The 27,575-nt window shown below is 44.3% G+C and overlaps 1 pseudogene; it reads left to right on the top strand.

Annotated features, from left to right (window-relative positions):
- Window positions 1–25,953, top strand: part of LOC147900552 (uncharacterized) — a 64,618-nt pseudogene extending 38,665 nt beyond the window's left edge.
- The last annotated feature ends 1,622 nt before the right edge of the window (window positions 25,954–27,575 follow it).

Below are 27,575 nucleotides of genomic sequence, written 5' to 3'. Positions count from 1 at the left end.
TGATGGCCCAATCACTGACATAAAATCTATCCAGTCTCTCCAGGAGTCTGCCTCCTTCCCTGCAGAAGCCCCATAAGAAGTCCAAGCTCCCGTGCCAACGATGGAAGGACGGGTCTCTCTAGCTGTCGCTACCTCCTGTCGCGAAGATAAAGGAGTCCCAAGCAGACTGCTCTGCCTAAGCCATACCTGTAAACTCTGGTCCTCTGCCCTGCTGGTCCTCCAAGGTCTCCAGATTGTTGAAGTCACCTCCAACAATCCAGGAATCCATGTCTGGGAGAATCCCTGTGAGTGTCCTCCAGAAGGTGGCTCTGCATCGGAGGTCTGTGGGAGCATAGATGTTGAGGAATCCTATTTTGGAACCCTCCAACTCTAGGCCTACCCAAAGGGCACGGCCTAGGATCAACATACCATGACCAAAAACTCCCTGGGCTAACTGCTCGCACACGGAAGTACAAACACCGCCACTCCTCCCCTGTGCGCCGATCGAGGCTCCCAATAAGTGTGAGAGCATCCAGGGAGAATCTTCTCGCAGCTACGGGAATGAGCCACAGAAAGCTTGTGCTCCTGGAGCAGAAGTATATCCAAGCGACCAATCACTGCTGGCTGAAGTTCCTGTCTCAAGATGAGCTTCCTAGGACCACGGATGCCAGAAAAATGAAACCCGTTCACATTCCAGGAGACAAGGTGTAGGCTCATGGTGAGGACTGGTAGGCTGTGAACAACTGTCTGCTCGCGGCAGATGTCGATGAAGAAGCTGACATTTTGGAGTGGAGGCGCTGACGCTTATGAGAGGGTTTGGAGGGGGAGGCGGGGTCGTCCTGCCCATTCTTCAACATCTTTAGCAAAGGCGTGAGGCCTTTGGTGCCATGAACAAACGCTTTCTCGAGCCAGCTCGAGATCTCTGAAGTAGTCATCCTGTAGAAGGCTCGGAGTTTCTGAGGGGTCCAGGCTCTGACATCCTAGGGGAGGGGCCACGACAGAGTGGGCCTGAGAATCACAATCAATCTGAAGCGTTTGGTGGCACAACGCCACCGTCGACGCACGTCACCCTCGAACCACTGAGTCTTGAGAAGCTGTCCACCGGACGGGCCTCAATCTTGAGTGTGCGTCTGCTCTCCGAGAGCCTCCCAGACCGAGTCGTCTGTCCAAGTCTCGGTGCCATCGCTCAGGAATGTGAAAGCAAAACTAGGGCCATCCCTCGGGGCCAAGGCTGCGATCTTCCCATCCGCCCCTTTGCGGAGCAGGAAGATACTGATGTCGAGACAAGCAGGGAAGGTCCCAAGGTCGGCCACATCCAAGTAGTCCCAGGGACCAGATCTGTAGAAGTCACGAGGAAGCTCTCTCTCCTGAAGCTGAGGCCCACCAAAGTCTACAACTGAGGGGCTAGCGGACAGGGAAGACTACTCCAATGGTGGTGTAGACTCAGGGTGTCCTGCCTGTGGAGGGGAAGGGGGAGGTGGCTGGGGGGTAGGCAGCTCAGACTCCATGGAGGCGACTAGCGGGGGGGTGGAGGAGGGGAGTGGGGGCTGCCCGTGGCTGAGGAACCATCGGTACAGCTGACACTGCAGGAGAGCTGAGAGAGGCAGGGGGGGGGATGGGGCTGCACCTGGGACTGGGGCTGAGAAGGAAGAGGAGACTGAAGAGGAAGAGGCGGGGGCTGATGCTGCGGGTCGGGAAGAGGGGGGTGCAACTAGGGAAGGGACTGGGACTGAGTGGAAGGGGGCTGGGGAGCGGAAGAGAGGGGACCTGAGGCTGTGGAGGGCGGGCTACCGTCAAAGAAGAAGCTCTCCCAGGACCCTGGGGCGGCTGCCTATCAGGTCTCTGAGGCGCTGCTGCAGGTTGGGTAACCTCTGCCTCCTTGCCTTTTTCGGAAATCTTCTTATTCTTTCCTCTTTTCCTTCTGACCTCAGTCCAACCGCCAGCTATCTCTGGACCGGACTCCGGCTACCTCTGCTCCTCTTGACGTGGTTGCCCGGAGGGAGGGGGAGGGGGCGGAGGGGGAGGGGGCGGGGGGGGCCGAGAGGAACTGGAGAATCGTGGACAAATAGCAGCCAGGTGCCCAAAGCCGTGACACCTCAGGCACTGGCCTAGCTGTCCTGTGACTTGTTGAGAGTTCACGCTCAACATCATGTGATCATGTGTGCATAGCACCATCACGTGATCATATGTGCATAGCACTAACCTTATAGAGTGCTATAAAGGAAAGGGTTAGATCCCCTAACCCTAACCCTAAAAGGGTTTGTATATATTCTATTTTTTCAACTAATTCTAGTGTACAGTTAGTCATTTGTGGTGTGCTCTCTAGCTGTGCCCTCTCTCCTCATCTCCACTCTTCTCCTCTCCCCTCTTCATAATTTGTCATGGTATCAGAGCATGGTTCTGCCTTCCGCTGAGGCGCCATCCTTTGTGAGAGTGTGAGAGAGATTATGAGATTGAGAGTTCTCTTGAGTGATTGTGAGATCCTTCCCTTCACTTCCATTGAGAGAAATTTCTGTCCATTTGAGAGGAATTTCCGTCCATTCGATTGAGAGATTTCTGTTCATTCTATTGAAGGAATTCTTAGTTCATCGAGAGAAAGAGAGATCTGAGATACATCTCTTCCGTTGTGAGGTTGTATGAAAGAGAGACATTTCAAGAGTTTGTAAGGCCTGTGTAAGTTTGTTCTCGGAGTTATGTGGTTCTTTGTGAGAAGTTCACGTTCTTCTATGGCATAGCTTCTCCAACAAGCAAAGCTTCTCTTGCAAACTACTGCAACACACGACGGCTTCTTCCAAAATGACCTAGCCTCCAACGTCCTATTCAACGACCTCAAGAGCTCTCCATGGCCGCCATCCATAGCTCCAACTAAGGCTAAAGCCATAGCCTTCTACAAAGCCTGCAACGGCCGTGATGCCATCTTCTACTACAGCGCCCTCGTCTCCAAACTCTTAGCTCAAGCGACTAGTGTTGCATAGCGACCCGCATGCCAGCGCCTGCAGCCCCGCGACATCTTGCTCCTCTAACGTGCACCTCTAGCCTCTCACAACAGCGCCATTGTCAAACGCCTTCTTCAGACCTGTAGCTCCATCCCGCAACTCCAAGGACCTCCAACTCCAACGTTCTAGTCTCCAGTGGCGGCAGCACATGGGCTGCAACACTCCAACACTCCTACAGCTTACGAGCTTTATCCATGCACATGGGCAAAAGCTCCAGCATCATACAACTCAACGCTGACGTTGCGTAGTGGAACAGGCGGCTGTTGCTACCTACTACAATGACATTTTGCTACCTAAGGCTCTTCTCTGCTCCAGCGTCGCCCTTTACAGCCAAGCAAACCTCTACCTAAGGCTCGACTAGCGCTCGCAAACCGGTTTAGCAGCAACGACTCAATAGCAGCGGCGGCCTCCTACGACCTTCCTTCATCGGCTACTCCAACGGCGAGCCGCAAAGGTTGCCTTTACTACAACGCACACAGCTAGGTCTCCCTCGAGTGATTCGTCTCGCTCCAAGCTCACGGGCTCCGCCGCCAACTCCTCTCGCTACGAACAGCTCCGCCAAGCAATGTCCGCCTCCAGCAGCTCTCTTCTACAAAGTCTTGTTGCGATCCAAGCGCGCCTCCAACAAGCCAACTGACTGCTTCAACGCCTCCAGCCTGACAAAATATGAAGAGGGGAGAGGAGAAGAGTGGAGATGAGGAGAGAGGGCACAGCTAGAGAGCACACCACAAATGACTAACTGTACACTAGAATTAGTTGAAAAAATAGAATATATACAAACCCTTTTAGGGTTAGGGTTAGGGGATCTAACCCTTTCCTTTATAGCACTCTATAAGGTTAGTGCTATGCACATATGATCACGTGATGGTGCTATGCACACATGATCACATGATGTTGAGCGTGAACTCTCAACACCTTCCCTCAAGATCAACATCATGAAGTAGGCCTTCCCTCAAGATGATGATTCTGGGGAATCGAAGAAGGACTGATCATTACATTCCATCACACCCCTTTAATGGGAATGTCCTTCCTCTGCATCAAACCAAGAGCTAGTCGGTGTTTCTCGAATAGCTCTTTACCGAGTGGTTTGGTAAAGATGTCTGCAACATTTTCTTTGCTATCACAATGCTGCAGTGTGATGTCACCAAGTAACACTCTTTCTCTGATGAAGTGCTCTCTGACATCAATGTGCTTTGTTCTGGAGTGATATACTGGATTTTTGGCCAATGCTTGAGCCGATTGATTATCACAGTATATTGTTGTTGGCTTTGACTCATCAAAGTAATCTGTTTCTGACAATAGTCTTCTGAGCCATATAGCCTCACATGCACCTGTAGTGAGTGCCCTATATTCTGCTTCAGTCGAAGACAAAGAAACAGTTGGCTGTTTGTTTGACAACCATGATATAGCACCTTGACCAAGGAAAAATGCATATCCCTGTGTCGATCTCCTGGTCTCATGATCTCCAGCATAGTCACTGTCACAGTATCCATGCAACCGTGGATGACTTCCTCTGTATTCTATCCCAAATTGTCTTGTACCTCTGATGTATCTCAAGACTCTTTTGGCTGCATTCCAGTGAGACTGTTTTGGATTTGCCATAAACTGTGCTAGTGAGCTTACTGCATAACAAATATCTGGCCGTGTGATTGTCAGATATATAAGAGATCCAATGAGTTGCCTGTAGTATCTGTCATTGACTGTAGGCTTTTCTGAATCTTTAGTAAGTTTCAAACTATGTTCCATGGGAGTGGCTGCAATCTTGCAATCTGCCATATGAAACTTCTTCAGGAGACTGTCAACATATTTGAGCTGACTCATGAATGTGCTATCTGAATCTCTCCAGAACTCAATTCCAAGACAATAGTGCATAAGTCCAAGATCTTTCATGTCGAACTCTACAGATAAGTCTTGTTTTAGCTTTCTGATGAAGCTATCCTTGCTTCCTGTCACAATCAGATCATCTACGTACAAAAGTGCAATAGTAATATCTTCCCCTTGAACTTTGTAGTAGAGAGTATGATCTGCATTGGACTTCATGTATCCCAGATCAACAAAATACTTGTCAATTCTGCTGTACCAACTTCTGGGTGCTTGCTTTAAGCCGTAGAGACTTTTCTTGAGATGGCAAACCTTGTTCTCCTGTCCTGGTTCAACATAACCGGCTGGTTGTTGCATGTAGACTTCCTCGTCTAGATAACCATTGAGAAATGCATTCTTGACATCGAGCTGATACACATTCCATTTACTGAGTGTCGCCAGTGATATCAAGAACCGTATGGAATCCATCTTTGCTACTGGAGCATAAGTCTCATCATAATCTTGGCCATATTGTTGTGCAAATCCTTTTGCAACTAATCTGGCTTTGTATCTCTGAATACTGCCATCTGGATTGTACTTCACTTTGTATACCCATTTGTTGGCTATGGCCTTCTTTCCTGGTGGAAGGTCGCATAATTCCCAAGTGTTGTTTTTATACAAAGCATCCATTTCTTCATTCATTGCAGTTTGCCATTCTGGCTTATCTACTGCGTCTTCGAAGTACACTGGCTCTTCTGTAGCCATGATGGTAGTCATAAGAGCATAGTTGGTGGTTTCCACCTGAATTGCTTTGCCTTTCTGAGCATATGTCAATCTGGCTGGTGGTCTGCTTTCCCTAGTAGACCGTCTGAGCTGCTGTGACGCTGATTGGGGTGTTGCTGGCAATTATTGCTCTTCTTCATCAACCTGTTCTGTAGATGACTGTGAAGTCGATGCTTCTATCTCCTGTGTATGTGAGGTTTTCCATTCTGATTGCTCATCGAAGATTACATCCGATTGGAGGCTGTTGGGAGCTTTGCAAGGCTCGTTGTCGGCCGTTTCTTAGCTACAGATCTTACTCCTCTCTGTGGAGGTCCGATTGGAGGCTGTTGGGAGCTTTGCAAGGCTCGTTGTCGGCCGTTTCTTAGCTACAGATCTTACTCCTCTCTCTTACACTCCCTAAAAACTCTTAAAGATAGATTTCCTCTCGGAAATCTCAGGAGCTCTCCCTCTCTCGCAAGAAGCTCTCAAAGAACTCACAGTCTCTCAACAAATCTATTGCAAAACAAAGAAGAATCTCAATGAACGGAAATTTCTATCATCAACGGAATGAAAGAATGCTCACTCAATGGAAGTTTCTCTCAACGGAAGTGAAGGGAAGGATCTCACAATCACTCAAGAGAACTCTCAATCTCACAATCTCTCTCACACTCTCAAGAAACTCAATGTCTCAACGGAAGACAAGGGAGCTCTGATACCATGACAAAATATGAAGAGGGGAGAGGAGAAGAGTGGAGATGAGGAGAGAGGGCACAGCTAGAGAGCACACCACAAATGACTAACTGTACACTAGAATTAGTTGAAAAAATAGAATATATACAAACCCTTTTAGGGTTAGGGTTAGGGGATCTAACCCTTTCCTTTATAGCACTCTATAAGGTTAGTGCTATGCACATATGATCACGTGATGGTGCTATGCACACATGATCACATGATGTTGAGCGTGAACTCTCAACACAGCCCATCGACGGAAATCCGCAGGGAGACGGAATCTCCAAGATTCTGTCAGAATTTTTCAAAGATTTCGATCTCCCTCCTTGCGACACGTGGCAGCCCACACTCAATCCTCAGGGTCACCACTCACCCCAGAAGTGGTCTGCAGGTTGACACGTGGAACTCTATCCTCCACGTGGCATCCAATCTGCCACATCATCACCTTATCCTTGTGCCACATGGCAACATCATCTTATCTACCACATCATCACTGCCACATCATCACTACCACGTCAGCACTGCCACATCATCAAGCCACGTCATCAGTGCCACCTCAGCACTGCCACCTCAGCAGTCCAGTCAGCACTGACCCCTGCAGGCACAGTCTCTTGCCAGGCACACTGTGCACACGCTGCATGTGCACACTCCTGCCACCTCAGCACAGAGCTTCGCTGGCACACCTCTTGCTAAGCACAGTGCCACATCATCACTGCATGTGACTCACAGTGACACATCATCATTGAGCACCATTTGCACTCCTTTTGCCCCTCCACCTAGATCGAGTCATATCTCTTGATCTAGGAAGAATTTGAGGGTGCTCCAAAAAGGAAAGTCGCTCGATTTTTTGTGCTCTATGCGCTCGTTACATCATGCACACATTTTGGTGCAAGTTACACTCACATTTGAGCCTCGCCGACAAAACCACTTCCTTCACGCACATTTGCCTCTACATCGACGCATCTGACCCAGCACTTAAAAAGAACAAAGGAAAAGGAATTATTTGCTGCTCTTTCATCAATCGACGGTTGGTTTAGATCTAGATCAGAGTAGACTAGATCGCCATAGAGGGGATGCTTTGAATTCCCCAAGTTGCCAATCTAAGCCATGCCCGAAATTCCCGACTAGTACCTACTCGGAGTCAGTCCATACGCTCACATCCGATTTCACATCATTACATTACCTGAAACCTTACGTTCATCAGTTCAGTGAGCAGACTTCAGAGTTCAGAGGCATTGCAGCTTGGTTCAGTGGGCAGATAGCACTTGATTTCACACACACATGCCACCATTGTAAAGCCTATTTGGCTATCTCACGGCATCGTGCACATCATTTTTCAGCCTTGTAAATCCTCTTGGCTATTCCCGGCATCATTGCCACAAGCCTTGTAACACAGGTCAGATCTTATTTACTGCAGTTCTATCTTCACCGACAGTACAGAGATTTCACTTGGCATCTTCACAGTGTAGTTGCAGTTGATTCATACAGAGTTTTCCAGGACACTTTTTGAGTACATTGTTTGCACCATGTCGACTAGCAACCTCAATCTGGAGGCATCTGCTAAGTTAGACAACTCCAATTACGGTACATGGAAATACCGAATGGAGACCATTCTTGTGTTCAGGACAAATGGGAGTATGTCGATGGATCTATACCTAGACCATTGGCCGAGCCACCAGTAGCTCTACTCCATCTGTTGTCACAGAACCAGCAACGGGATCTACATCGGGATCTACATCTATACAAACAGTTTCCACACCAGTAGCAGATCCTGCCATTGCCCGACGAGCTCAAGCAGAATGGGATAAGAAAGACAAGTATGCCTATCACCTGATCAAGCAGAATGTGCAAGATGTCATGCTAGGACAGCTCAACACAGTCAAGACATCAAAAGAAGCATGGGATATGTTCGCAGCTCTCTACGAGTCCAAGAACACATCCAGGATTCTCACCCTGAGAAACAAGATCAACCAGAGTTTCCGCAATAGCAATGAAACCGGTCATGCTTATGTACTCCGCATCAAAGACTACAACAATCAACTTGCAGCAGCAGGAGAAACTATGAATCCCGCAGAAATGGTTCAAGTAATCCTGAATGGACTAGGAGAAGGATATGAGAATCTAGTCCAGAGTATTGCCATCCAACGGCAAATTCCAACACTGGAAGAACTTCAGTCAGTTCTACTTGGTGAAGAACTCAGGACTCAGGCCATTCAAGCACGTAAAGGTCATTCTAATGATCAGGCATTCACAGCTTCAGACAGAAGCAGAAAAAGAGGTAGATCATATCAGAAAAGTGGTCATCATCAACAAAATCAAAGTCAAAATCAGCATCAGCATCGGCAGCATCCTCAGCAACATCAAAATCAGCAAAGAGGAAATCATTCCAACCAAGGAAGATTCCAAGGACGAGGGAATGCATCCACCAATGTGTCAAACATTCAATGCAACTATTGTCACAAGTTTGGACACTATGAAAGAGATTGCCGCAAGAAGCAGTATGACCAAGGCGGTCAATCCAGCAGTAATCGAGGGAATTCCCGAGGAAGAGGAAATCATCGTGGTGGACATTCTAGTCACAGTCATTTTGCAAATGAACATGGAAATATGTTTCTTGCAAGTGAAGAATTGCATCAAACTGATACAATGCACCTAGACACTGATTTCAATCCCAAAGAGGATTTCAGCTATCAAGTTGACCAAGTGGAACAGGATCCTTGGTACATCGACAGCGGTGCATCATCTCATATGACAAATCATCAGGAATGGTTCACAAAAATGAAGCCATTAGAAGGTCAAAAGAATGTCATCTACACAGCAGACAATACACCGAATCCGGTTCAAGGGACAGGTGTTATCCCTATGAACAATTTCACTGGTACAAAAGGATTAGTCAAAGATGTGCTCTATGTTCCGAAGCTCAGCAAGAACCTTTTGTCAGTAGGTCAAATGACGGAACACAACTACAAAGTCATCTTCGACGGTGATGAATGCACTATCAGAGACAAATCCAAAAGAGGTCAGCTAGTAGCAAAAGGTGTCAAGGAAGGACGCTTATACAGGATGCTAGCTACAGTACCAGATAAGCATGCCATGTCAGCTCAAATGCAACAGATGCCACTATTCGCAAAATGGCACAAGAGATATGGTCATGTCAACTTCAAGTACTTGTTAGATCTAAGGAATCAGAATATGGCAATTGGGATTCCGAAGCTACAGTTTCTTGGAAAAGTTTGTGAAGCATGCTGCTTCGGCAAACAAAAGCGAACCAACTTTGTCAGAAGTACCTCTCGTGCACGAGGTATTCTTGATTTGATTCATACAGATGTATGGGGTTATGCCCAGACCCGCAGCATCAATGGTTCACTTTATTACTTGACCTTCATCGACGACTACAGCAGATATTGTTGGGTCTACTTTTTGAAAGAGAAATCTGAAGTGTTTACCAGATTTCAAGAATTCAAAGCCATGGTAGAAAACCAAACAGGCAGAAAGATCAAGGTCATGAGATCAGACAGAGGAGGTGAATACATGTCTTCAGCATTCCTCAACTTTTGCAAAACTCACGGTATTCGAAGACAATTCACATGTGCAGATACTCCTCAGCAAAATGCAATAGCTGAAAGGAAGAATGGGACTTTAGCAGACAGTGCTAGAGCAATGCTTAGTGAAAAGCATCTTCCGAATCAGTATTGGGCAGAAGCAATAGCTACAGCTAACTACTTGCTTAATTGGCTTCCTACCGAACCGATACAAGGTATGACTCCTTATGAAGCATTCACTGGACACAAGCCACGCATTGGGCATCTCTACATATTTGGTTGCATAGCATATGCCCACATACATGATGATCATCGCAGGAAATTGGATGCGAAGTCACGCAAATGCATCATGGTTGGCTACAGTGAAGAAAGCAAAGCATACAAATTGTATGATCCCATCAACCGCAAAGTCATTATCTCCAGAGATGTAATCTTCGATGAGGAATCAGAATGGAAAACCTCACCTACACAGGAGATAGAAGCATCGACTTCACAGTCATCTACAGAACAGGTTGATGAAGAAGAGCAAGAATTGCCACCAACACCCCAATCAGCGCCACAGCAGCTCAGACGGTCTACTAGGGAAAGCAGACCACCAGCCAGATTGACATATGCTCAGAAAGGCAAAGCAATTCAGGTGGAAACCACCAACTATGCTCTTATGACTACCATCATGGCTACAGAGGAGCCAGTGTACTTCGAAGACGCAGTAGATAAGCCAGAATGGCAAACTGCTATGAATGAAGAAATGGATGCTTTGTATAAAAATAACACTTGGGAATTATGCGACCTTCCACCAAGAAAGAAGGCCATAGCCAACAAATAGGTATACAAAGTGAAGTACAATCCAGATGGTAGTATTCAGAGATACAAAGCCAGATTAGTTGCAAAAGGATTTGCACAACAATATGGCCAAGATTATGATGAGACTTATGCTCCAGTAGCAAAGATGGATTCCATACGGTTCTTGATATCACTAGCGACACTCAGCAAATGGAATGTGTATCAGCTCGATGTCAAGAATGCATTTCTCAATGGTTATCTAGACGAGGAAGTCTACATGCAACAACCAGCCGATTATGTTGAACCAAGACAAGAGAACAAGGTTTGCCATCTCAAGAAAAGTCTCTACGGCTTAAAACAAGCACCCAGAAGTTGGTACAGCAGAATTGACAAGTATTTTGCTGATCTGGGATACATGAAGTCCAATGCCGATCATACTCTCTACTACAAAGTTCAAGGGGAAGATATTACTATTGCACTTTTGTACGTAGATGATCTCATTGTGACAGGAAGCAAGGATAGCTTCATCAGAAAACTAAAACAAGACTTATCTGTAGAGTTCGACATGAAAGATCTTGGACTTATGCACTATTGTCTTGGAATTGAGTTCTGGAGAGATTCAGATAGCACATTCATGAGTCAGCTCAAGTATGTTGACAGTCTCCTGAAGAAGTTTCATATGGCAGATTGCAAGATTGCAGCCACTCCCATGGAATAGAGTTTGAAACTTACTAAAGATTCAGAAAAGCCTACAGTCAATGACAGATACTACAGGCAACTCATTGGATCTCTTATATATCTGACAATCACACGGCCAGATATTTGTTATGCAGTAAGCTCACTAGCACAGTTTATGGCAAATCCAAAACACAGTCTCACTGGAATGCAGCCAAAAGAGTCTTGAGATACATCAGAGGTACAAGACAGTTTGGGATAGAATACAGAGGAAGTCATCCACGGTTGCATGGATACTGTGATAGTGACTATGCTGGAGATCATGAGACCAGGAGATCGACACAGGGATATGCATTTTTCCTTGGTCAAGGTGCTATATCATGGTTGTCAAACAAACAGCCAACTGTTTCTTTGTCTTCAACTGAAGCAGAATATAGAGCACTCACTACAGGTGCATGTGAGGCTATATGGCTCAGAAGACTATTGTCAGAAACAGATTACTTTGATGAATCAAAGCCAACAACAATATACTGTGATAATCAATCTGCTCAAGCATTGGCCAAAAATCCAATATATCACTCCAGAACAAAGCACATTGATGTCAGAGAGCCGCTTCATCAGAGAAAGAGTGTTACTTGGTGACATCACACTGCAGCATTGTGATAGCAAAGAAAATGTTGCAGACATCTTTACCAAACCACTCGGTAAAGAGCTATTCGAGAAACACCGACTAGCTCTTGGTTTGATGCAGAGGAAGGACATTCCCATTAAAGGGGTGTGATGGAATGTAATGCTCAGTCCTTCTTCGATTCCCCAGAATCATCATCTTGAGGGAAGGCCTACTTCATGATGTTGATCTTGAGGGAAGGTGTTGAGAGTTCACGCTCAACATCATGTGATCATGTGTGCATAGCACCATCACGTGATCATATGTGCATAGCACTAACCTTATAGAGTGCTATAAAGGAAAGGGTTAGATCCCCTAACCCTAACCCTAAAAGGGTTTGTATATATTCTATTTTTTCAACTAATTCTAGTGTACAGTTAGTCATTTGTGGTGTGCTCTCTAGCTGTGCCCTCTCCTCATCTCCACTCTTCTCCTCTCCCCTCTTCATATTTTGTCATGACTACCATGCTCTGGGTAATGCTGTCGGCATCTGTCACGATCTCAATCACTGCAGGGAGAGTCGTAGGGTTCGCCACAGCCACACGGACTTGGGGGGCTCCTGCCATAGTAACCGCGTCGGCGAAAGTGTCATGCATAACCCAGCCAAAGTGGGAGCCTAGGTCCCTAACAATCGGCTGCAGCTCAGCAACAAGGCTTGGAAAAACTAGCGTCACTGGGTGGCGAGGAATGCGGAACCGAGCATCAAAATCCGCTGCACTGAATCCACGGTACCAAGGGACTATCATAATGATCTTTCCATCCACAGATGTGGGGGAACCAGCAATCAGGTTGCTTGCAGCTTTCGCAGTGGAGAGTTTGGGCCAGAAGATGCCCCTTCCCATAAGGGCCACCTCCTCAATGTGGCTGTCCTCTAGCATGAGAGTGGACTGGAGCCAGTCCCTGATGGCTGATCTGGAGGGGGAATGTCCAATGACTCTACCATAGACAGAGGTAAGGGCAAAGTCATTGGCAACCTCCTATACCCGAGATGATTGTTGCTCTGTTAAGATAACACGGTAGGCATTTGGAGAGGGAGGGTCTGCTGACTGGGCCTCCGGTTCCGAGCAGGGAGCCACCATACCGCCAAGACAAACTGCGAGACCTCTGATGAAGAAGAGGCTGCCACCCAAAAAAGGGGGATAGATGAGGGGGGTGGAGCCTGGGTGTGATGAAGAAGGGTGAGGCGAAACGGGGCGATGCGAGTCGGGTGGGGGAAGCGGAGGCGCAGGCGAGGGTGGAGGCGGAGGGCGAGAAGGTTGGAGGGTGGAGGGCGGAGGCGGGAGTGGAGGCAAGGGTCGAAGGTGAGGGGGAGGGATGGCAGTGGAAGCGAGGGCGGGAGGCCAGGAGGCAGAGGGGGCGAGGGTGGAGATCGAGGGTGGGGGCTAAGGATGGAGGGTGGGGGGGGGTGAAGAGGCGAGGGCGGGGGATGGCTGGGGTGGGGTGGGGTAGGGCGGAAGGGTGGGAGGGGGCAAGGCGGAAGGGCGGGAGGGGCGAGGGGGCGGGGCGAAAGGGCAGGAGGGGCAGGGGGCGGGCGTAGCGAGGGGGACGGGGTGAAGCGAGGGGCGGGGGAGAGAGAGCATAGCGAGGGGGCGGGGGGTGGGCGAAGCGAGGGGCGGGGGAGGGCATAGCAAGGGGGCGGGGTGAGGCGGAGTGGCGAGGGGGGGTGAGGGCATAGCGAGGGGGCGGGGTGAGGCGGAGGGGCGAGGGGGTGAGGGCGGAGAGGCGAGGGGGTGAGGACGACCGAGGCGGGGGTGAGCTAGGGGGGTAGAGGCTGCGGGAGGGAGGGAGAGGGCTCGCAGGAGCTTCCGTGAAAATTTAAGTTGATCTTCAGAAATTCATCCCATGCTTATGGGATTTCTATTAACCCCAATTATCCATGTGTCATCTGTGCATCCCAAGGGCCATTAGCCCCTCATTAATCCATTAGTCCAAGGTACCATGAGGGGGTTAGGACCACACTTAGGCCCATATTACCAACAGAATTATCCCATAGCAAAGGGTAGTTCTAATAAATTATTGGACTATTGAAATGTACATCTGGCAACTACGGGAAACAGCAATGGTTGGTTTAATTAAGTTGAACCCAATCTCAATCCAATCTTTGTATGCAAATGAAAATGCATAAGCATTTATGTGAAGGTGTTTATTACATATTATGACACCTTAGAAGCCCCTAATGTTAGTGAATGATACATAATATAAAGATCCATCATTTAGAGCTCTCTCTCTCTCTCTCTCTCTCTCTCTCTCTCTAGCTCTCGATCTTTAATCGACCCATGAGCTTGTCTTTTACCCTATTTTTTTATTATCTACAATTGGTCCTCTAATAAACGTTCCCTTGTATCATTTTAATGGTTAGTCTAATAACTATAAATATTATTGGGCTCTTCTAACTTCTAGTTTAAATTGTTGTTCAATGTGCTTCAATTAAGTGGAACCCAATCTCAATCCATTGTATGCCAAGGAAGTATAATATTCAACTTAATTTAGGGGCAAAAGGTAGTTCTATGAAATTATTGGATTTTTGAAATGCAAATCTAGCAACTACAAGGAAAATCGGTGGTTGGTTCAATTAAGTCAAACCCAATCTCAATCCATGCATGCATGCAAATGAAAATGCATAATAATTTAGGTGAATGTGTCTATTAGATATTATGATACATTATAATTCAAAGCCCCTAATGTCACTAATGATCCATAATACCAAGGTCCGTCATTGAGAGAGAGAGAGAGAGAGAGAGAGAGAGAAGACTTTGAGAGAAAGTCTCCATTCTTTTATCCAACCCCCAAAAGAATGGAGTTTTGTATTCTGTTAGTGAGCAATAATTTTTGACACCAACCTTGCTAGCATATTTTTCAAAGGAATATACAATTCTTTCTTAATTTCTCATTTATGGAACCATATACTTACTTATTTCATCATTATAACCATCATTTTTAATAACATCAGCTAAATATGAACAAATAGTGAACACTTTAGAAACTCTTATAAATCCTTCCCTACCATATTGTCTTTTGAGGATTATAGTAATTCAATGGATTAAGAAGAATTTCCCTTAGATCTAGCAATCCCATATTTGAAGTATTGAGAAGCTCTCATGTTGTAACAATGTATACCATATTCCTTGGATGTGAGTAGGAAAGAGATATTGAAAACCCTCATGTTTGAAGCCATTATAATCGATTCATAAATTCATCTTTGCTATATAATCAATTATGGGAAGGCAAGGGAGGCATTTTCAAAATATTCCCAATTCTTCAAGTGTAAGTATTTTTAAGAAAATGTGTTCCCTACTGAACTCCTTCCTACCATAATATGAATTAGGGAGAAGTTGTAACTCTCATATACATGTTGAAATTCCAAATTTATTTCTTCTATTCCTCTTAGAATTATACCTTTAATCCTACCATTTCATACATCATGAAATTTTGAATATGTTTTCTAGTGGGGGCTAGAAGAGGGCTAGCGCAAGGCTAATGCAAGGGCTAGTGGAAGGCACACGCGCGCATGAGAGAGAGAGAGAGATTGTCACTATCTTTCCCAAGTGCAGGTTCTAGGGGTGTTGGTCATCTATAGTCGTGTCGTTGCTTATTGTCCATAAGGGAGGTTTGAGGTCTCAAAAGGGCCTCATAAGGAATAGATTAAGCAAGAGATAAAGTTAAGAAAAAGTGACCTACTATGGTAACCCAAGGGTATAAGGGACCCCTGGCATTTACTAAGTTGACATGGGTCATCTTGGCCCTTCGATGGAGGATGGATCAAGGGCCTAGGATGCCTTAGATGGGGCCCGGGTTTGACTCTAGTGGCCTCCAAATCTGACAAGGGGAAGGCCTAATAAAGAGGGATAATGCGCTACATTGTCGACCATTAGATCTATTCAAGATCTATGGTGGAGATGGAGATGCTTCATGAAGGGCTAGGATTGAGGTGCTTCATGGAGGTTGGAGATCACAAGATCAAGATGGATGGGCCGGATTGAAGCACCATTTTGGATGGCTTGGATTGAAGCGTCTCTTTCTCTCACCTCCTCCCTTGGATCCATGCTTGATCTAGGGCTCATATTGAAGTGCATTTTGCATCCATCCGCTACCTTGGATCCATCCCTTGATCTATGGCTTAGATTGAAGCACTTTTTTTTCTCATCCCTTCCCTTGGATCCACCCCTTGATCTATGGCCTAGATTGAAGCACACTTTCCTCTCATCCCCTCCCTTGGATCTACCCCTTGATCTAATGGGGCTGGGAGTGATCTACCATAAATTTGAATGTGACCCTTGGATTGGAGACTAGATCAATTGCTAGGAGTGAGGACCATGGGTGAGAGGTCTCCCCACCCATAAATGCACAACATGTCCTTTTGTACACCTCAATGTACCATTGTCCCACACAAAGGAGCACTCTCATTGCTACACCTCAAATCCCTCTCTAATCCCTTGAAATTAGGAAACACTAATTGGAGGCCCTTTTGAGACCCCAAATCTCCCCTAATATGGTGTACCAAAGTGTAGCATAGGTCCTTGGGTCATATTTTGGTGAGAGGTGTAGGCTAAAGTGTGGAAAGTAAATCCTATGCATGTGTGGGTGAGAAAGTGAGCTTCATCACACAATGATGGATGGAGGCTCTCACCTCCATGGGAGTTCAAGAGTTTAGAATGGGGTTGAAGGATTCAAAAGAGGACATGGCTGAGAGAGCTATCTAGAGTTCTAGGGTTCAAAGGGGATTGCAAGGTTTAGGAGGAGCCCAAGATTGAGGAGTGAAGAGCTAGTATCGTTTATGATTTCGAGGGGTAATGGTTGAGGTGGAGGGACATGGGAGGGGGGAGGAGGGAGTGACAAAATATGAAGAGGGGAGAGGAGAAGAGTGGAGATGAGGAGAGAGGGCACAACTAGAGAGCACACCACAAATGACTAACTGTACACTAGAAGTAGTTGAAAAAATAGAATATATACAAACCCTTTTAGGGTTAGGGTTAGGGGATCTAACCCTTTCCTTTATAGCACTCTATAAGGTTAGTGCTATGCACATATGATCACGTGATGGTGCTATGCACACATGATCACATGATGTTGAGCGTGAACTCTCAACACCTTCCCTCAAGATCAACATCATGAAGTAGGCCTTCCCTCAAGATGATGATTCTGGGGAATCGAAGAAGGACTGAGCATTACATTCCATCACACCCCTTTAATGGGAATGTCCTTCCTCTGCATCAAACCAAGAGCTAGTCGGTGTTTCTCGAATAGCTCTTTACCGAGTGGTTTGGTAAAGATGTCTGCAACATTTTCTTTGCTATCACAATGCTGCAGTGTGATGTCACCAAGTAACACTCTTTCTCTGATGAAGTGCTCTCTGACATCAATGTGCTTTGTCCTGGAGTGATATACTGGATTTTTGGCCAATGCTTGAGCCGATTGATTATCACAGTATATTGTTGTTGGCTTTGATTCATCAAAGTAATCTGTTTCTGACAATAGTCTTCTGAGCCATATAGCCTCACATGCACCTGTAGTGAGTGCTCTATATTCTGCTTCAGTCGAAGACAAAGAAACAGTTGGCTGTTTGTTTGACAACCATGATATAGCACCTTGACCAAGGAAAAATGCATATCCCTATGTCGATCTCCTGGTCTCATGATCTCCAGCATAGTCACTATCACAGTATCCATGCAACCGTGGATGACTTCCTCTGTATTCTATCCCAAATTGTCTTGTACCTCTGATGTATCTCAAGACTCTTTTGGCTGCATTCCAGTGAGATTGTTTTGGATTTGCCATAAACTGTGCTAGTGAGCTTACTGCATAACAAATATCTGGCCGTGTGATTGTCAGATATATAAGAGATCCAATGAGTTGCCTGTAGTATCTGTCATTGACTGTAGGCTTTTCTGAATCTTTAGTAAGTTTCAAACTCTGTTCCATGGGAGTGGCTGCAATCTTGCAATCTGCCATATGAAACTTCTTCAGGAGACTGTCAACATATTTGAGCTGACTCATGAATGTGCTATCCGAATCTCTCCAGAACTCAATTCCAAGACAATAGTGCATAAGTCCAAGATCTTTCATGTCGAACTCTGCAGATAAGTCTTGTTTTAGTTTTCTGATGAAGCTATCCTTGCTTCCTGTCACAATCAGATCATCTACGTACAAAAGTGCAATAGTAATATCTTCCCCTTGAACTTTGTAGTAGAGAGTATGATCTGCATTGGACTTCATGTATCCCAGATCATCAAAATACTTGTCAATCCTGCTGTACCAACTTCTGGGTGTTGCTTTAAGCCGTAGAGACTTTTCTTGAGATGGCAAACCTTGTTCTCCTTTCCTGGTTCAACATAATCGGCTGGTTGTTGCATGTAGACTTCCTCGTCTAGATAACCATTGAGAAATGCATTCTTGACATCGAGCTGATACACATTCCATTTACTGAGTGTCACTAGTGATATCAAGAACCGTATGGAATCCATCTTTGCTACTGGAGCATAAGTCTCATCATAATCTTGGCCATATTGTTGTGCAAATCCTTTTGCAACTAATCTGGCTTTGTATCTCTGAATACTGCCATCTGGATTGTACTTCACTTTGTATACCCATTTGTTGGCTATGGCCTTCTTTCCTGGTGGAAGGTCGCATAATTCCCAAGTGTTATTTTTATACAAAGCATCCATTTCTTCATTCATTGCAGTTTGCCATTCTGGCTTATCTACTACGTCTTCGAAGTACACTGGCTCTTCTGTAGCCATGATGGTAGTCATAAGAGCATAGTTGGTGGTTTCCACCTGAATTGCTTTGCCTTTCTGAGCATATGTCAATCTGGCTGGTGGTCTGCTTTCCCTAGTAGACCGTCTGAGCTGCTGTGGCACTGCTTGGGGTGTTGCTGGCAATTCTTGCTCTTCTTCATCAACCTGTTCTGTAGATGACTGTGAAGTCGATGCTTCTATCTCCTGTGTAGGTGAGGTTTTCCATTCTGATTCCTCATCGAAGATTACATCTCTGGAGATAATGACTTTGCGGTTGATGGGATCATACAATTTGTATGCTTTACTTTCTTCACTGTAGCCAACCATGATGCATTTGCGTGACTTCGCATCCAATTTCCTACGATGATCATCATGTATGTGGGCATATGCTATGCAACCAAATATGCGGAGATGCCCAATGCGTGGCTTGTGTCCAGTGAATGCTTCATAAGGAGTCATACCTTGTATCGGTTCGGTAGGAAGCCGATTAAGCAAGTAGTTAGCTGTAGCTATTGCTTCTGCCCAATACTGATTCGGAAGATGCTTTTCACTAAGCATTGCTCTAACACTGTCTACTAAAGTCCCATTCTTCCTTTCAGCTATTGCATTTTGCTGAGGAGTATCTGCACATGTGAATTGTCTTCGAATGCCGTGAGTTTTGCAAAAGTTCATGAAGGCTGAAGACATGTATTCACCTCCTCTGTCTGATCTCATGACCTTGATCTTTCTGCCTGTTTGGTTTTCTACCATGGCTTTGAATTCTTGAAATCTGGCAAACACTTCAGATTTCTCTTTCAGAAAGTAGACCCAACAATATCTGCTGTAGTCGTCGATGAAGGTCAAGTAATAAAGTGAACCATTGATGCTGCGGGTCTGGGCATAACCCCATACATCTGTATGAATTAAATCAAGAATACCTCGTGCACGAGAAGTACTTCTGACAAAGTTGGTTCGCTTTTGTTTGCCGAAGCAGCATGCTTCACAAACCTTTCCAAGAAACTGTAGCTTCGGAATCCCAATTGCCATATTTTGATTCCTGAGATCTAACAAGTACTTGAAGTTGACATGACCATATCTCTTATGCCATTTTGCAGATAGTGGCATCTGTTGCATTTGAGCTGACATGGCATGTTTATCTGGTACTGTAGCTAGCATCCTATATAAGCGTCCTTCCTTGACACCTTTTGCTACTAGCTGACCTCTTTTGGATTTGTCTCTGATAGTGCATTCATCACCGTCGAAGATGACTTTGTAGTTGTGTTCCGTCATTTGACCTACTGACAAAAGGTTCTTGCTGAGCTTCGGAACATAGAGCACATCTTTGACTAATCCTTTTGTACCAGTGAAATTATTCATAGGGATAACACCTGTCCCTTGAACTGGATTCGGTGTATTGTCTGCTGTGTAGATGACATTCTTTTGACCTTCTAATGGCTTCATTTCTGTGAACCATTCCTGATGATTTGTCATATGAGATGATGCACCGCTGTCGATGTACCAAGGATCCTGTTCCACTTGGTCGACTTGATAACTGAAATCTTCTTTGGGATTGAAATCAGTGTCTAGGTGCATTGTATCAGTCTGATGCAATTCCTCACTTGCAAGAAACATATTCCCATGTTCATTTGCAAAATGACTGTGACAAGAATGTCCACCACGATGATTTCCTCTTCCTCGGGAATTCCCTCGATTACTGCTGGATTGACCGCCTTGGTCATACTGCTTCTTGCGGCAATCTCTTTCATAGTGTCCAAACTTGTGACAATAGTTGCATTGAATGTTTAACACATTGGTGGATGCGTTCCCTCGTCCTTGGAATCTTCCTCGGTTGGAATGATTTCCTCTTTGCTGATTTTGATGTTGCTGAGGATGCTGCTGATGCTGATGCTGATTCTGACTTTGATTTTGTTGATGATGATGACCACTTTTCTGATATGATCTACCTCTGTTTCTGCCTTTGCCTTTGCTTCTGTCTGAAGCGGTGAATGCCTGATCATTAGAATGACCTTTACGTGCTTGAATGGCCTGAGTCCTGAGTTCTTCACCAAGTAGAACTGACTGAAGTTCTTCAAGTGTTGGAATTTGCCGTTGGATGGCAATACTCTGGACCAGATTCTCATATCCTTCTCCTAGTCCATTCAGGATTACTTGAACCATTTCTGCGGGATTCATAGTCTCTCCTGCTGCTGCAAGTTGATTGTTGTAGTCTTTGATGCGGAGTACATAAGCATGACCGGTTTCACTGCTGTTGCGGAAACTCTGGTTGATCTGGTTTCTCAGGGTGAGAATCCTGGATGTGTTCTTGGACTCGTAGAGAGCTGCGAACATATCCCATGCTTCTTTTGATGTCTTGACTGTGTTGAGCTGTCCTAGCATGACATCTTGCACATTCTGCTTGATCAGGTGATAGGCATACTTGTCTTTCTTATCCCATTCTGCTTGAGCTCGGGCAATGGCAGGATCTGCTACTGGTGCGGAAACTGTTTGTGTAGATGTAGATCCCGATGTAGATCCCGTTGCTGGTGCTGTGACAACAGATGGAGTAGAACTACTGGTGGCTGGATCTGCCAATGGTCTAGGTATGGATCCATCAACATACTCCCATTTGTCCTGAAGCACAAGAATGGTCTCCATTCGGTATTTCCATGTACTGTAATTGGAGTTGTCTAACTTAGCAGATGCCTCCAGATTGAGGTTGCTAGTCGACATGGTGCAAGCAATGTACTCAAAAAGTGTCCTGGAAAACTCTGTATGAATCAACTGCAAAGACACTGAAGATGCCAAGTGAAATCTCTATACCGTCGGTGAAGATAGAACTGCAGTATACAAAATCTAATCTGTGTTACAAGGCTTGTGGCAATGATGCCGGGAATAGCCAAGAGGCTTTACAAGGCTGAAAATGATGTGCACGATGCCGTGAGATAGCCAAATAGGCTTTACAATGGTGGCATGTGTGTGTGAAATCAAGTGCTATCTGCCCACTGAATCAATCTGCAATGCCTCTGAACTCTGAAGTCTGCTCACTGAACTGATGAACGTAAGGTTTCAGGTAATGTAATGATGTGAAATCGGATGTGAGCGTATGGACTGACTCCGAGTAGGTACTAGTCGGGAATTTCAGGCATGGCTTAGATTGGCAACTTGGGGAATTCAAAGCGTCCCCTCTATGGCGATCTAGTCTACTCTGATCTAGATCTAAACCAACCGTCGATCGATGAAAGAGCAGCAAATAATTCCTTTTCTTTTGTTCTTTTTAAGTGCTGGGTCAGATGCGTCGATGTAGAGGCAAATGTGCGTGAAGGAAGTGGTTTTGCCGGCGAGGCTCAAATGTGAGTGTAACTTGCGCCGAAATGTGCGCGTGATGTAACGAGCGCGTAGAGCACGAAAAATCGAGCGACTTTCCTTTTTGGAGCACCCTCAAATTCTTCCTGGATCAAGAGATATGACTTGATCTAGGTGGAGGGGCAAAAGGAGTGCAAATGGTGCTCAATGATGATGTGTCACTGTGAGTCACATGCAGTGATGATGTGGCACTGAAGGAGCTTTGTTGGAGAGGCTTAGCTTCTTTCTCTTTCTCACAGATCTCTCAAAACCTCTCTCTCAAAGACTAAGATCTAGATCTCTCTCTCTCTCATAAGAAGCTCTCAAAGAACTCACTAAGTCTCTCAACAAATCTATTGCAAAACAAAGAAGAATCTCAATGAACGGAAGTTTCTATCATCAACGGAATGAAGGAATGCTCACTCAACGGAGGTTTCTCTCAAATGGACGGAAATTTCTCTCAACGGAAGTGAAGGGAAGGATCTCACAATCACTCAAGAGAACTCTCAATCTCACAATCTCTCTCACACTCTCAAGAAACTCAATGTCTCAGCGGAAGACAAGGGAGCTCTGATACCATGACAAAATATGAAGAGGGGAGAAGAGAAGAGTGGAGATGAGGAGAGAGGGCACAGCTAGAGAGCACACCACAAATGACTAACTGTACACTAGAATTAGTTGAAAAAATAGAATATATACAAACCCTTTTAGGGTTAGGGTTAGGGGATCTAACCCTTTCCTTTATAGCACTCTATAAGGTTAGTGCTATGCACATATGATCACGTGATGGTGCTATGCACACATGATCACATGATGTTGAGCGTGAACTCTCAACAGGGAGGAGGAAGGAGGAGGAGGAGGAGGAGGGAGGAGGCAGCAGGAAGGAGGAGGAGGAGGAGGAGGAGGAGGAGGAGGAGGAGGAGGAGGAGAGAGCAGGAGGAGGGAGTACAAGGGAGAGCAAGGTTAAGGGCATGCTAGAACACAATAGTGTAAGAGAGCATGGAGATCAATCACATGAACACAATAGTGAGCTTGAACACTAAATCTCAAAGAGGCTTGAACATGCAAGGGTTAGAGGAAGGAGAGAGAGAGAGAGAGAGAGAGAGAGAGAGAGAGAGAGAGAGAGAGAGAGAGGGAATATGCTTGATCTAGTTTGACATAAGGGCATTTTTTATTGCAACAAGCAACAATGTCTATGCATATGTATGGAAACTTATATACACACGCAGAACTCTAACATGTATATACATGTAATATATTTGACCCTGCACCCCATATTTTGCTACACACACACACACACACACACACACACAAACACACACACACACACACACACACACGCATGCATGCACGCACACATGTGCACACACACACACACACACATAGATCCATGTACACCTCGTGGGTCAGAGGCCTTGGTTTGCATGCACCAACCACAGAAAAACAACAAAAACCACCTCCTTCATTGAAAGAGTCTAGGGACCTAACCGTGGAGTTCGATGTAGCATGTGCACACATGTCAATGTGTTTACATAAATTTAAAATGATGAAACTCGATCTAATTCCATTACATTTATATATTTTTATGCATGGTAAGGAGTCAAACCTCTACAATAAATTCTATAGTAGATGCTTTAACATGTATATGTATATATGTGCAATATTTTTTTGACGCACCCAATATTTTGCAATAGAAGAGGAGAGAGAGAGAGAGAGAGAGAGAATGCTTGATCTATGACACTTAGAATCCAAAGTGCATAATGTCAACGACAATGCTCCCAAAAAGGGAAAAAACAAAATAGCTCAATCTACCAAGAAGCATATAGTTAGCTTTGTGATTTAATATGTAACAAATTTCTTTGCAATACATTGCATTTATGCATTGAAGATCTTTTGGTTTGTGCAATGCAAAAAAAATGCCATGCATCCTGGGAGTCTGGTCTTTCTTACTTTTTTAACTCACTTTTTTAAATAATAAGAAAATTCAAATGTCCATATAAATGCATGGTTTATTATCTTACATATATCTACACACACACTTACACACACACACACACACACACACACACACACATGTATACATACATACATATATACGTACATACATACGTACGTACGTACATACATACATACATACATACATACATACATACATACATACATACATACATACATACATATATATATATATATATATATATATATATATATATGCCTAATCAACTAAACCTGCAAGGCTGGTCTTTGGATTCACAAACATTTGTTTTGCAACAACATATTCTAGATATTTGAATGACACACTGAGGTGAGATTGCATGCCAAGAGAGATGGTAACATACTGATGCTAGCCTTCCAATCATCATACATCACTTTGCATTTTGTACATAGCACATTGCATTTAGTAATTAGCAGTTTGCATGCACATAGTGACTTTTTCCTCATTTTAGGACCACACATTAAATTATTGAAATAACCAACACATAAACACACATTCAGGTGGGGGGAGAGTTGGCACGTTCCTCTCAAAAAATTATAAGACTAAGAAATGTGCCCTTCCTTGGGTAAATTGCATGTTGCGTTTAGCACATTGCATATTGCATTACACATATAGAACTTTGCAATTATCAGGCAATCATACATTTTTGTGGGACTAGAGGTGGCATGCTTCCTCCAAAAATTGAGAACCAGGAACATGCCCTTCCTTGTGTTAGATTGGACATTGGGAGTCTGGTCTTTCTTACTTTTTTAACTCACTTTTTAAAACCAGTTTGCCCTTCCTTGGGTAGATTGGACATTGTGTTAGCCATGAATATTCTCTAAACTTTTAGAAAATGGACATCTTTGCCCACACACTAAGAAATGTTGATTAGAGAAACAAATAAACTAACATGAAGAACCAATTCTATCACGAATGGAGATGGCCGATCCATGCAAGTAGATTGCACCTGCGTCAGCTGAGATCTAACTCCATAGTTATAAATCAATTATGAGCATGATGATGGAATTTACATCTTCATTGTGCTATGAAAGAGTGGGACGGGGCCCACCCTTTGATAGTGGAGGATGGCAATTTGGAATCAGAACTCAAGACATGCAAACATGCTTGGGCTGAAGAGCAATGCGGGTTGTAAGCTAGGGCATGGTTTTTCAAAATACCCATGAGTTGTAAAAATAGTTGACATGTGGCTCAATGAAAGCTCCGATTTTCCTTTGATCTTGCTATGTTGCCTGCCTAATCAACAAAACCTGCAAGGCTGGTTGGTATTTGGATCCATAGACGTTCGTTTTGCAGTAACATAATGTAGATATTCGAATGATACACTGAGGTGAGATTGCATGCCAAGAGAGATGGTAACATACCAGTGCTAGATGCACTAATAGTTTGTGAAGGTAGATGATCATTGTCTCTCAAGAAGTGTAAAGTAAACTGGTTCTCTTCTAAAAAATGATGAAGTGATCTATTGAAACAATGGGTCACAAAATCAAGGGTGATGTTTTACCTCTATTTTACAGTGTGATGTTGTTCTTGTTTTGAGAGGAAGGAACTTCAAGAGGAACTATTGAACAATATGGTTTCCTGTTTGTTGTGGAGTTTGCTTTATCCCTATAAACAAAAGTTATGATGACTGTTGCATTTGAAAATCTCTAGAGAAAACTCATGATTAGGGTCAGAACCAAGCTTAAGGAATTATAGAAGCATAGTATCAATACCTCTATAGAGCAATTGAAAGCTTCACAACAAGTTGATTGTCTACTTCAAGATGATCTTCTCATAAGATGAAGAATGTGATTTTCTCATAAGATGAAGAATGTTTAAGATGATCATTGTTTGCTTTTTTCAGTATGCCAAAACACGTTTCAAGATTTTCAAGTCCCAAGTCGTTCTTGCTGTCTGTGAGTGGGAGGATATTCCCTCAACTTTGGTTCAGTTGCTTGGGCTATGGATTGCTATAGCAGACAACTAAGCCACCATTTATGACCCCTAGATTATCTACTCGGCTTATCAGACAGATAAGTAGCACCTAAAGAGTGAAAAAAAGTAGTGAGATAGGTAGCAAGAGTGGAACCTTCATACATAGGAAGAGTGAAACTTTTTGAATCACACATCAAATGAATAAACACACCTCTTGGAACATGAAAATATCAACTCAACAAGCACTCTTGCAAGCTTTTAGATGATTCAAAAAGCAGCCAAGGTTACTAGATTTAAAATGGGCAAGGTAAACTTGGCCATGGAACTCTCTCCTTGAGTCCCCTTTCTCCCCCTTCCCTCCGTCGGACCCCTGGGGCATGCCCTCTCTAGTTCTTTATACCATGCATGATAAGCATCTCAAATGCGGCATGATAGATCTTCATTTCGAGTGTCAAATTCCAATTTCATGACACGTGGTGCTTGCATTATATCATTGAATTTGGCCTTTAATCAACCATAAGAAATACATAAATTTAAATCACTTCTTATGCACTAATACAATGATTTTATTTTTGGGAATGTTAGGGGCCCCTATTCTCAAAGGCATTTTGTATAGGCATGGGAATTTCATCACCCATGCATGGGCATCTTGATACGGCCCAAGGTGAGGCTCAGTGATTGAGAATTAGGTGCATTTCATATGCGCTTGGACCCTACATGAGGTAAATGGAGTATCTAATTGATTCTTTTAGGGGCGCACAATTAGCCCACATGGGGCACACACTTGATTCCTTTAAAATCGCTTGGCCCACCATTATTGATCAAGGAGATAGTGTTTTTAGAATAGGGGGCCCTTACCCCCAAATGAGATTTCCTTGATGTTCACTTTTATGGTGACATATGACTAGTGAGCAGATGCCTCTTGCAATACATAGTCATTTGAATGTGTCCAAAACCACACTTGGAGCTTTTTTTGAGGTGAGTGGGCTATTGAGCCAACTTTATCACCTAACACAATCTTCAAGTCACTCATTTGATTGCGATTTTTTCTTCCATTGGATGGATATTGCATCCATTATGATGAGGCAAAGCCAATGGAATGGTTCCTACTTAGATGAATGTTCTTGGAATTGATTCAAACAAGGGGGCAAGTAGCCATGCAAGGAAATAGGCTAATGTTCTCTTCTATGCTTGCAAATAATTCAATTTAAGTTTTACTTCAAATATCTTAGGCGTGTGCTAGTTCTTGCTTGTTGGGTTGACTTGGTTGTGAAAAAATTAGGGAAATCCAAACTCTAAATCAATATGTGTATAATGAATATTGTGGGTTCTCTTTGTGTTTCTATGGGCAATGGCAAGTAAGAAGATATTTAGAGAAATTAGTGTTTTTTGAAAGCCCTTTGAGGAAAAGGCTCATCCTAAAGCCAAGAGAGTAGCTATCAAGAAGAGGCATCAAGATTTTGTGTAAACAAGAGCTTCTATGAAATATAATTCATAAGTTGAAAGACATGTAAAAAATACTTGGTGTGCCAAATCCAAATGATGAAGCTTCTATGCAATTGACAAAACTATGGGGCAAATCAACAATAAGGAAGGCCACAAGTTCAAACTTGTATTTAGACAAGGAAGAATTATTTTTGACATTGGAAAAGCAATTGGTCATTGTTCGTAGAT

The sequence above is a fragment of the Dipteris shenzhenensis genome, chromosome 7 (assembly GCF_047967505.1).
Source record: "Dipteris shenzhenensis isolate YYH24624 ecotype China chromosome 7, Dip_SZ_1.0, whole genome shotgun sequence".
Taxonomy (NCBI): domain Eukaryota; kingdom Viridiplantae; phylum Streptophyta; class Polypodiopsida; order Gleicheniales; family Dipteridaceae; genus Dipteris; species Dipteris shenzhenensis.
This window is presented reverse-complemented; position numbering and strand designations above follow the sequence as displayed.